The sequence below is a fragment of the Bos javanicus genome, chromosome 15 (assembly GCF_032452875.1).
Source record: "Bos javanicus breed banteng chromosome 15, ARS-OSU_banteng_1.0, whole genome shotgun sequence".
In the NCBI taxonomy this organism is placed as follows: Eukaryota; Metazoa; Chordata; class Mammalia; order Artiodactyla; family Bovidae; genus Bos; species Bos javanicus.
In genome coordinates, this window is record NC_083882.1 from 68,402,363 (window position 1) to 68,414,416 (window position 12,054).

The window sequence follows — 12,054 nt, forward strand, 5'->3', positions numbered from 1 at the left end:
CTACCCATTTCTGTAAGTTTTAAAACTGGTGAAACCAGTTCAGTTCAGTTGCTCAGTCGTGTCTGATTCTTTGCGACCCCATGGACTGCAGCACGCCAGGTATCCCTGTCCATCACCAACTCCTGGAGATTATTCAAACTCATGTTCATTGAGTTGGTAATGCCATCCAACCATCTCATCCTGTTGTCCCCTTCTCCTCCCACCTTCAATCTTTCCCAGCATCAGATCTTTTCAAATGAGTCCATTCTTCACATCAGGTGGCCAAAGTATTGGAGTTTCAGCTCAGTATCAGTCCTTCCAGTGAATATTCAGGACTGATTTCCTTTAGGATAGACAGGTTGGATCTCCTTGTAGTCCAAGGGAGTCTCATGAGTCTTCTCCAACACCACAGTTCAAAAGTATCAATTCTTCGATGCTCAGCTTTCTTTGTAGCCAAACTCTCACATTCATACATGACTACTGGAGAAAACACAGCTCTGACTAGATGGACCTTTTATGGCAAAGAATGTCTCTGCTTTTTAATATGCTGTCTAGGTTGGTCATAATGTTTCTTCCAAGGAGTAAGTGTCTTTTAATTTCATGGCTGCAATCACCATCTGCAATGATTTTGGAGTGCCCCCCTAAATAAAGTCTGTCATTTTTTCCCCATCTATTTTCTGTGAATTGATGGGGCCAGGTGCCATGATCTTAGTTTTCTGAATGCTGAGTTTTAAGCCAACTTATTCACTCTGCTCTTTCACTTTCATCAAGAGGCTCTTTAGTTCTTCATTTTCTGCCATAAGAGTGGTGACATCTGCATATCTGAGATTATTAATATTTCTCCTAGCAATCTTGATTCCAGCTTGTGCTTCTTCCAGCCCAGCATTTCTCATGATGTACTCTGCATATAAGTTAAATAAGCAGGGTGACAATATACAGCCTTGACATACCCCTTTCCTGATTTGGAACCAGTCTGTTGTTCCATGTCCAGTTCTAACTGTTGCTTCCTGACCTGCATACAGATTTCTCAAGTGACAGGTCAGCTGGTCTGGTATTCCCATCTCTAAGAATTTTCCATAGTTTGTTGTGATCCACACAGTCAAAGGCTTTGGCATAGTCAATAAAGCAGAAATAGATGTTTTTCTGGAACTCTCTTGCTTTCTCGATGATCCAACAGATGTTGGCAATTTGATCTCTGGCTCCTCTGACTTTTATAATCCAACTTGAACATCTGGAAATTCACAGTTTAAGTACTGTTGAAGCCTGGCTTGAAGAATTTTGAGCATTACTTTACTAGCGAGTGCAATTGTGCGGTAGTTTGAACGTTCTTTGGCATTGCCTTTCTTTGGGATTGGAATGAAAACTGACCTTTTCCAGTCCTGTGGCCACTGCTGAGTTTTCCAAATTTGCTGGCATATTGAGTGCAACACTTTCACAGCATCATCTTTTAGCATTTGAAATAGCTCAACTGGAATTCCATCACCTCAACAACTTTGTTCTTAGTGATGCTTCCTAAAGTCCACTTGACTTTGCATTCCAGGATGTTTGGCTCTAGGTGAGTGATCATACCATTGTGATTATCTTGGTCGTGAAGATCTTTTTTGTACAGTTCTTCTGTGTATTCTTGCCACCTCTTCTTAATATCTTCTCCTTCTGTTAGGTCCATACTATTTCTGTCCTTTATTGTGCCCATCTCTGCGTGAAATGTTCCCTCGGTGTCTCTAATTTTCTTGAAGTTATCTCTAGTCTTTCCCATCCTATTGTTTTCCTCTATTTCTTTGCATTGATCACTGAGGAAGGCTTTCTTATCTCTCCTTGCTATTCTTTGGAACTCTGCATTCAAATGGGTGTATCTTTCCTTTGCCTTTTGCTTCTGTTCTTTTCACAGCTATTTGTAAGGCCTCCTCAGACAACCATTTTGCCTTTTTGCATTTCTTTTCCATGGGGATGTTCTTGATCCCTGCTTCCTGTACAATGTCATGAACCTCTGTCCATAGTTCTTCAGGCACTGTCTGTCAGATCTAATCCCTTGAATCTATTTCTCACTTCCACTGTATAATCATGAGGTATTTAATTTAGGTCATTACTGAGTGGTCTAGTGGTTTTCCCTACTTTCTTAGATTTAAGTCTGAATTTGGCAATAAGGAGTTCATGATCTGAGCCACAGTCAGCTCCTGGTCTTGTTTATACTAAGTGTATAGAACTTCTATACCTTTGGCTGCAAAAATGTAATCAATCTGTGAAATATAATCAATCTGGTGAAAGTTTCTCTCCCTTTACTATTGTGGTTGCTTTTCTATCAGTGTTCATGTGCAATTTTTATTGTCTAGGTGATTACTACTTGATTAATGTAGTCTTATAATCAAACTGAGGATCTGTATGCAGATAGAACTTGAAAGATATCATCACAACCTTGTTACTTACTTGAGGAAGATGAGTGTTCATGAAGTAGAAAATTAGAATTGAGTAAAGTAAATGCTCAATGTAGGGTGAGCATTGTCTCATAGGTACAGACAGGGCACATGGAGACACAGTTTTATGTATTTTAATTTTTTATTTGCTTTTTATTATTACAGGATAAGCTATTAACATGAAGATTTCAAAAATTTCTAGGCAAATAATAAGAAAGTTAACAAAAGAATCATAAGGACATATTGGAAAGGAAGGTTCTTATATCTCCAATTCTTCCTTGATGTTCACAGTTAGGAAAATTTATCTGCAAGTATGAGGGCAATCAATATCATCAGTATCAAGGAATATTGATGAATAACAAGAAAATCTGAAATATGTGAATTCAATTAGCCATCAAGGGGGGGGAAATATATATATTTATGTAGAATATATGTATATACACATTTTATTCATGTAGTTTTAGGGAGAGAGAGAAGAAAAAGAGAGAAAAGAGGGAAAAATGGGGCAGATATAGAGAAAAAAGTAGAGAGGGTAACTCCATAAAAGATGGGAGCTCCGATAGCATCCTTAGCTCCTCAGAGCATCCTAGTGACTGGTACTCATCTGGATGACCAAGCTCTATCTACCCTGAGTTCCAAAAGATGTTTCTATATCTATTCATATTTCAGTTTATTCTTTATCAAGTGAACATAAATAGAATATTAAATAATCCAAGTAGAATTAATTTTTATATAATGAAAATAAAAAGTACTGGCAGTATAATTTTCTGGATACAATAATGTTCTATAGTTTTCTAATATGTTACTATTGAGGGAAGCTTTGTAAAAGGTATGTAGGACTCTGTAATTTTTACCTTTTCTTATGTAGGAAAAGACCTAGCATTCAGATCCTGGTTTCTAATGAGATTCTCCAATAAAAGAGTATAAGAGGCCTTAGATAAATGGCTGAATCTAGGACTGAGATGAAATATACATGATGATCTGTAGTATCTTATAGTGCTGGGAAATAGAAAAGTGTTCAAAAAAGCTTTACAGTTTCAGAGAAATGCTAAAGGGACTGCAGCCATGAAATTAAAAGATGCTTACTCCTTGGAAGGAAAGTTATGACCAACCTAGATAGCATGTTCAAAAGCAGAGACATTACTTTGCCAACAAAGGTCCGTCTAGTCAAGGCTATGGTTTTTCCTGTGGTCGTGTATGGATGTGAGAGTTGGACTGTGAAGAAAGCTGAGTGCCAAAGAATTGATGCTTTTGAACTGTGGTGTTGGAGAAGACTCTTGAGAGCCCCTTGGACTGTGAGGAGATCCAACCAGTCCATTCTGAAGGAAATCAGCCCTGGGATTTCTTTGGAAGGAATGATGCTAAAGCTGAAACTCCAGTACTTTGGCCACCTCATGCGAAGAGTTGACTCATTGGAAAAGACTCTGATGCTGGGAGGGATTGGGGGCAGGAGGAGAAGGGCACGACAGAGGATGAGATAGCTGGATGGCATCACTGACTCGATGGACGTGAGTCTGAGTGAACTCCGGGAGTTGGTGATGGACAGGGAGGCCTGGCATGCTGCGATTCATGGGGTCGCAAAGAGTCGGACACAACTGAGCAACTGATCTGATCTGATCTGAAAGGGACCCAGAAGCCAATGAAAGAACTCACAGTGCCCTAAACTGGTAAAAATTGAACAAGATAAATAGCATTGCATTCTAACATAAGGTAGTGAAATAAATATCCATGACTCAATACTTCTAAATAAATGATTGAGTAAATAAGTAGGAGATAATAGAAAAGTTTTTTATGCCAAAGAAATCCAAATAATCTGTGTAGATGCTTGCCCTCAATGGGATGGAACATAAATCCTCACTCCTCAAATATGAGCTGTTCATATGGATCCTCAAAGGTGAGAAAAAGAGTCACTCCACAGTAGAATATCCCCACAGCACTACCTTCGCTAGGTGTCCTGATTTGATGAAAATGCCACTTCACTGCTGTGGTCTTCTTCTCAAAATCCCATAACCCCAGTTCACAAATGAGAGAAGCATCAGATAATTCTGCATTTAAAGACATACTGCAAAATATATGAACTATCATCTTCAAAACTGTCAAGGTCATTAGAAACAAGGGAGGTCTAAGTCATTATCCCAGGCAAGAGAGGCCTAAAGTGATGGAGGGATTACAAGTGATTTGGTACCCTGGGTGGATCCTGGAAGATAAAAAAGACATTAGGTAAAAACCAAGAAAACATAAGTATAGACTTTTCTTCATAATAATGTGGTAATATTTGTTCCTTAATGGGGACAAATGTTCCACACCAGTGTGGACATTAATTATAAGAAAAACTGGGTATGATATATTTCTCCATACTATCATCACAATTTTTCTGTAAATTTACAATTGTTCTAAAATTAAAAGTTTACTAAAAAATATAACTGTACTGACAGTATTTTTTACCTAGATTAAGTAGTAAGTGAATTTTATAGCCCCTTTTGATAAATAAACCAAACCATCTCCTTTTAGACTTTACATACACATACTATTTTGTTAAAAATTTGTTTGCATACAGCCTTATTAGTATAATCGATCTTCTTTGGGCTAATATGCTATTTTTATTTCTATAACTTTACCATACATTTTACTGACTGTGTACCTCAGTTTTCTCATTTGTAAAAATCAAGGTGTTAATGTTTACTCCCTGTCTGTCTATAAAACTCCAATCAAATTATACTTCTAAGGTAGTAGCTGACTTTTCTGGTCATGGAATAAATTTTACAGGAACAAATATCTAAATTGAATTTTGCTGAAGGTGGAAAATGTATCATTATTAAAATGACTATTCTCTAGAAAAATCGGTACTAAATTGATAACATACCTATGAATTGAATACTTGTATCTTAAAATCCCCATTATTAGCATTATCTTTTCTTTGATATCACATTTAGTCTAGGAGCATGATATATGTGTAGCAGATTGCATATTCTAAAGATAGCCACAGTTGTCTCTCCCATCCCACCTGCTGTTCTGCAGTGTGACCTCGCCACTCCCCTTTCGAGAGGTGGGGCTTCATTTCACCCCCATAGAATTTAGGCTGGACTTAGTGACTTGTCTATATCAGGGAGGAGGAGTCAGATGTGATACTATATGACACCCCTAGACTGGTTCTGAGAAGTCTATGCAGCTTCTACCTTGGAACTCTCCCTCTCAGATCAGCCTCTCCTAGAAGTGTGTTTCCTCTTGGGACCCAGCAAACCACTGGGAAGCCCAAGTCATGTGAAAAAGCCACAGGTTTGTGCTTTTGCTGACAGGCTCCAGATGAGCGTAACCCTGGAATTATTTCATCCCAGGTCCCAGGCATATAGCACAAAAATTAATGAATAAACCTTCAGATGACTTAAGCCCCCATCTTCTTGAGTCACTCTAACCTTTTGAGTTGTAGCTGAGGCTCCAGATATTGTGGACCAGAGATAAGTCACCCTCACTGTACTCCATCTAAATAGTATTTATTTTTAATTTTCCTCAAGATTTATCTTACGAAAGATAAATTGATACAACCGACTCCATGCTTAAATTCATTTATTCTTTCTTCCTAATATATTTGAAATATATTCTATTAACCAACTATTACATGCTGTGTATGAATGCATGCTAAGTCACTTCAGTCATGTCCAACTCTTTGTAACCCTATGGACTGTAGCCCACCAGGCTTCTCTGTCCATGGGGATTCTCCAGGCAAGAATACTGGAGTGCGTTGCCATTTCCTTCTCCACGGAATCTTGCAGACCCAGGGATCGAACCCATATCTCTTACCTCTCCTGCATTGGCAAGTGGGTTCTTTACCCCTAGTGCCACCTGGGAAGGCCTTTATACGCTGTGAACTAAACTAAGTACCAAGCATGCAAGGTTTTATATGTAAGTAAATGCTTACCCTTAAATGTATATTAGATGTAACAGACTTATGAATGAATCTCTAAGTAATATAGCTTCCTAAGTGGCACCAATGGTAAAATATCCACCCACCAATGCAAGAGATGCAAGAGAGGTGGGTTCAACCCTGGGTCAGAAAGATTCCTGGAGTAGGAAGTGGCAACCCACTCCAGTATTCTTGTCTGGAAGATTCCATGGACAGGGGAAACTGGCAAGCTATATTCCTTAGGGCATAAAAGAATATGACACAACTGAGCACTCACACAGAACAAGCTACCCAGTAAGATAGCTTATATATGCATGCTTAATAAGATATGCATGCTGTTCTGGTCTTCAAAAGCTGGAACTCTTAGACACTATTTTTTTTTTCCCACTTTGAGGCCCTTTGTTTGTTGATTCTTAAAGTTTAACTTAGAGCATATTGCTTATTGATCCTAAAATTTCATATCTCATTGACAGTGAATACAGATCGGGTCTAAATTAAATCGTAGTGTTTTAAACTGTTGCTGAACAGTGACGTGTCCTACATCTTTCTTCGTGACCTTTGTGAAAAATAAAATATCTTGTCTCCCTGGCATTTTTACTTTCATAGTTTTCTCTTCTCTTAGCTCCTTAGGGCACTTTTCCAGACCACCTCGAGTTTCCAAATAGAATTGCATGATTTAGGCATAATAGCACTTGACAGCAGTAGAGAAAAGTCTTTCTTAAAGAATTTATGGATTTTTCAGAATGCTATCTGGGATGCCACCTCTGCCCACATCACTGATTCATGAGTTCATCTTTGGCAAGACAGCCACAGAATTACTTTTCTACAGAGAACTGATAACTTCTTGGGAAAGAAGAGGGTCAGCCTGTCACTGGGTGGATATCATGCAACATAAAGCCCAAATGCTATAACGCTATACAAAGTCATCAAGTATTTTACAAAATGAGGTTCTTGCTGCTTGGATTCCATCAGACAGCAATTTTTACTCTGATTACCTAAGTTTCCTTCGTCTGTGTCTCAGCACTCCTTTGCCTGTAGCGTATCACTTTTCCTGTAAAGAGGATTTGATGTTCTGTCAATTTCCTTATTGCTTATGGCACTCTTTTGTGCCAATAGTATCTTAAAATAAACAAAAAAAACTGAACAACAAAACAATGTCAGTCTGTCTTTGCCTCTTTGTAGAATTCCCCAAGATCTATAAAACCTCCAGCAATTGATGACATTAGAACAGAATGAGATCTCTGTGTTTGTGCCTCATACTTTTGTAAACCTTATTTAAGTCTTTAAAAAAAAAAGATAGTTTCTCTTTTGTTTAGAACTTGAGTTACAGGTAGCAAAAATTCGGACTAACTTGTTGTCCCTTTGTTGTTGTTTCGTGGGTAAGTCGTGTCTGACTCTTTGAGACCCCATGCACTGTGGCCTCAAGACTCCTCTGTCCAGAGGATTTCCCAGGCAAGAATACTGGAGTGGGTTGCCATTTCCTTCTCCAGGGGATCATCCTGACCCAGGAATTGAACCCATGTCTCCTGCAGTGGCAGGTGGATTCTTAATTGCTGAGCCACCAGAGAAGCCCCTATTTAATTCTTGGCACATGTCAACTGGTTTGTGAAATCTAAAATGTGTGACTGAGAGTAATTGATTACTAATATAAAAATGGAGGGATTTGTTATTTTCTGTATAGAATGAGAATATTTTGGCCTGTTTGGAAAGCAATTATTATAAAGGTAGAATGGATAATACTTAATGGGGACCTTCTAGGACCTTGGTACTCAGTGTGCAGTCTTAGGACCACCAGGGTCTTCTTAGAAATGCAGAATCTTGATTCCCAACTTAGACCCACTGAATCAGAAGCTACAGTTAACCAAAACCCCCAGGTGATTTGAATACATATTAAAGTTTGAGAAAAACTGTTCTGGAACCCATAGTGAACTTTAGCTACTTTGTTGTATATAATCCTCTACATAGCATTCCAAAGTAAATAAATATTGGTTTGGCCAAAAAGTTCAGGTTTTCCATAGCATCTTATAGAAAAATCCAAATGAGCCTTTTGGCTAAGCCAATATTATTAATTCCATTGTGAGATTGAGAAAGCTGACTCAGAAATTTTTAACTTAAAATTTCTCAAGGTCATGCCACAAGTAAATTTGGATGAAATGTGGAAACGAATTTGTCAGAATTTGAACCCAGATATGTTTGACCAAAGCCTATGAAAGAAACTGTTCCTCACTTTTTTTTTTAATACAGTAACATTTGCTATATCTGACACAAATGCTCTCTGCATTTTTGGATGTTTTCAAGAGATTAATCTGGAGCTCTTAAAACTGGAGAAACAGAAACTTTCAACTTCCTCCAGTGAGTAAAATGTTTGATAAGAAAGTTGTTAAATGTAGAACTAATGCCACTGGCACTAAAGCATGTTCTACATAATTTAGAACTCACATGTCTTACAAACTTCAAGTGTGTAAAGATGATTTCATGCTTTCATTCATTCACTACTAAAGGCAATACTGTGGACAGTCTTTTTTTCTAAAATAGAATGGTAAGGCCTAAGTTAAGCTAACATGGATTTCAGTAGTCAAATAAGTTCATGGGGAAAAGTAAGAAAGATTGATCCTTAACTAACACATTTCCTTGTTTGTTTGTAAAGAATATAAAAGTGCTTTAAAACTTGCATACTGTTACTACATTCTAGAATGTGAAACGCTGTAAACTCTTGAAATGAATAAAATAACATAAAATCTTTCAGAAAATAGGCAAGAAAAATCTGTGCTCATGTCTAATGTAAAAATATAATAATTATGTCAATTGTTAAGATACAGCAGAAAACTAAAGGTTTGCTTCTCATGTGCCACTCAAAATAAGAATGAATTATTAATGCAGGTGCTCTATATTATAATAAACAGTCAGAGGAGATCTGAAAAAGGATTTTAGTAAAGAATTCAGGTAGGCGCTCTAGTTCAAATGTGAAAATGTTTTAATTTCCAGGACACCTTGGGGCACTTTATTAGGACAACAAAAGAACTCTTAAAAGTAAAAGATGCTTGTTTCCCTTACTTGTAAGTTACTTCTCATTAAAAGTTCCAGAGCTAGTCATAAAAGATGCTTAGAAATAATAAACTAAGTGTGATTCAGTGCAAATTCAGTGACTTTCAGTTTCTTATGACAAAAAAGGATGCATTTTTAATTCTAAACATTTGTCTTTCAGACTCTTTGTTTATAAACTCTGGCTGACATTTTTTAATCTTTTCATGATAAAGAATGATTTCATCTTAGTGTGCCCTGTATAAAAATAACAAGTTTTCATTCGTTTTCTTTTTTGATGATAAATAGCAAGATGTTTTGTTCTTTGGTGAGCAGACTTTATCAGTGACTTTTACTTTAAAGTCATTTATAAGAACCACTGAAGCAAAGAATCCATTGAATTTTCTTCTGGGGTGTCTGCAAGGAGCATCCTTGTGTAACATGGAAGACATTGTGTTACTTTTGCATTTAATTGAATGTTAAAAAGAGACTGTTTTGATGTCTTGGTTTGGGCTTCAAACTAAATACAATTGAAGTGTTCAAATGAAATACAATTAAGTGTCAATATGTTTTCAATAGCTGTGTTTGATTGTCTGTTTAAACTTGCCATCATGGTGACTCTTGTCTGTTTGGACATCTGGGTCTTTACTCAGACTGAAGCCAAACATGGCAGTAGGGTTGAGGCAAGACTGATTATGAGCAACACCCATGTTGAGTATTTCTTGGGAGGGAAATACTGAATGACTGATAAGTTCTGTTTTCTGTCAGGATGGGAACAAGAAATGAGCCTTTAATATACCCCTTTATAAAGCTTGTCATGTGTCATCTGGGGTGTGAAGGAGAGAGAATTGAGTAATACCTTTTGCCTGGAGCACTCCAAAGGTGAGACTGGGTCTGAACTACATGTTTGGGTCTGAACTACACATTCACTTATAGTCATAAGACAAAGCAAATACTTCTTTGTCTGGAGTGGACTCTGCAAAAGATGACCAAAGGTATAATCTCATGAGGGATCCTAGGTAGCTCAGCCAGTATAGAATCTGCCTGCAATGCAGGAGACCCCGGTTCGATTGCAGGATTGGGAAGTTCCCCTGGTGAAGGGATAAGCTAACTACTCCAGTATCCTTGGGCTTCCCTGGTGGCTCAGATGGTATAGAATCCACCTGCAATGTGGGAAATCTGGGTTTGATCCCTGGGTTGGGAAGATCCCCTGGAGGAGGGCATGGCAACCCACTCCAGTATTCTTGCCTGGAGAATCCCATGGACAGAGGAGTCTGGTAGGCTATAGTCCATGGGGTAGCAAAGAGTCAGACATGACTGAGCGACTAAGTGCAGCACAGTGCATAATCTCATGAAGGGAATCTCCTTGAGAATTCTGCCTGGGGACCTCAACTGAAAGAATCTGCATGGAATTTAGGGCCAGAAATACACATGGAGTGGTAATCATATGCTGAAGGAAACATTTTAGGTAACTTAGTTAGTTACAAGTCTGTTTCAATGGCAATGTTAAGTCAGTAGAAAAGACCTCTACTAGGCTTCTTGGAAGATTCTGTCTTGGTGGCATTGTTTACTGAGAAAAAGAGAGTTGTAAGACAGTAATTATTTAAAACAAATGGAAAGAGTACCTAGTTAAAGCACCTACACTCGAATGACAATAGACTAATGTCCACTGACATTCATAGGGGCAGACGAGTACCTAGTTTCCTAGAATAAGCATTAATTCAAAGAAAGTTCATCAGACAATCACTGAAGCATTTGATCATGTGCCAATAACTTGTCCCCAAAGGAGATGGAGAATTAAATCTCTCCCAGACAAGATTTGGACTTCTAACATTTTTTCTTCTATCCAGAGATTGAATCCTCCACACCCCCAAAAATATGTAACAAGTGAGTCAACACCAGGAATGAATGATGATGAAGGAGATGGGTAAGGGTAACCCAAAAATTCAACCCCTGAGAGAAAGGAGCATCTGTGAGCATCTTTCAAAATGAAAAGGTGCCAACACGAGATTAACTATATCTACCAAATCAATCTGGTTTTTTTTTTTTTTTCCGCATCTTCTATACCACATTCCCTCTGGTGAAGGCTGAGCCATAAATAGCCTAATGATGGGGAGAGGAAGAGCAGAAGGCTGAGGTGACGTAAAGAAGCCAGTGGAGAGGAGAATAAAATCCAGTTCTTGAAATTCAATAATCTAGTTATGCATATAAAGAACAGAGCCTGAAGACTTGCTGTATTTAGAGGACCAACATTATATAATGTTTATGACACATGGGAAATATGATTAATCATAATGCCTTTAAAATTATTTATTAATTTTTATCAGACATTTTTATAGAGTGTTCTTTATGCCAATAAATTTTCTAAGTACTTTACAAATGTTCACTTATTTAGTGATGAATAATCTTCCTTATATATCAAAATCAAATTCTAAGGGACATTTTCTGTGTACTCTCATTGTAATTTATTGAAAATACATTAGAACAAAAGATTATAGTAAACACAAATACCTGTTTACTCTGGTAATTATTTGCATTTTGCATTACCGAAAAAAAAAGAATTGTAAAATCACTTAATCTGATGATCTGATTTGGGCTAACAGCCCTCTTTGCAAAGACCTAGGAAATTGTAGGACTTCCTATATTTTGTAAACATTGCAAAGACCTGGGACTTCCCCAGTGGCTCAGACGGTAAAGTGTCTGCCTACAGTGCCGGAGACTTGGGTTCAGTCCCTGGATCGA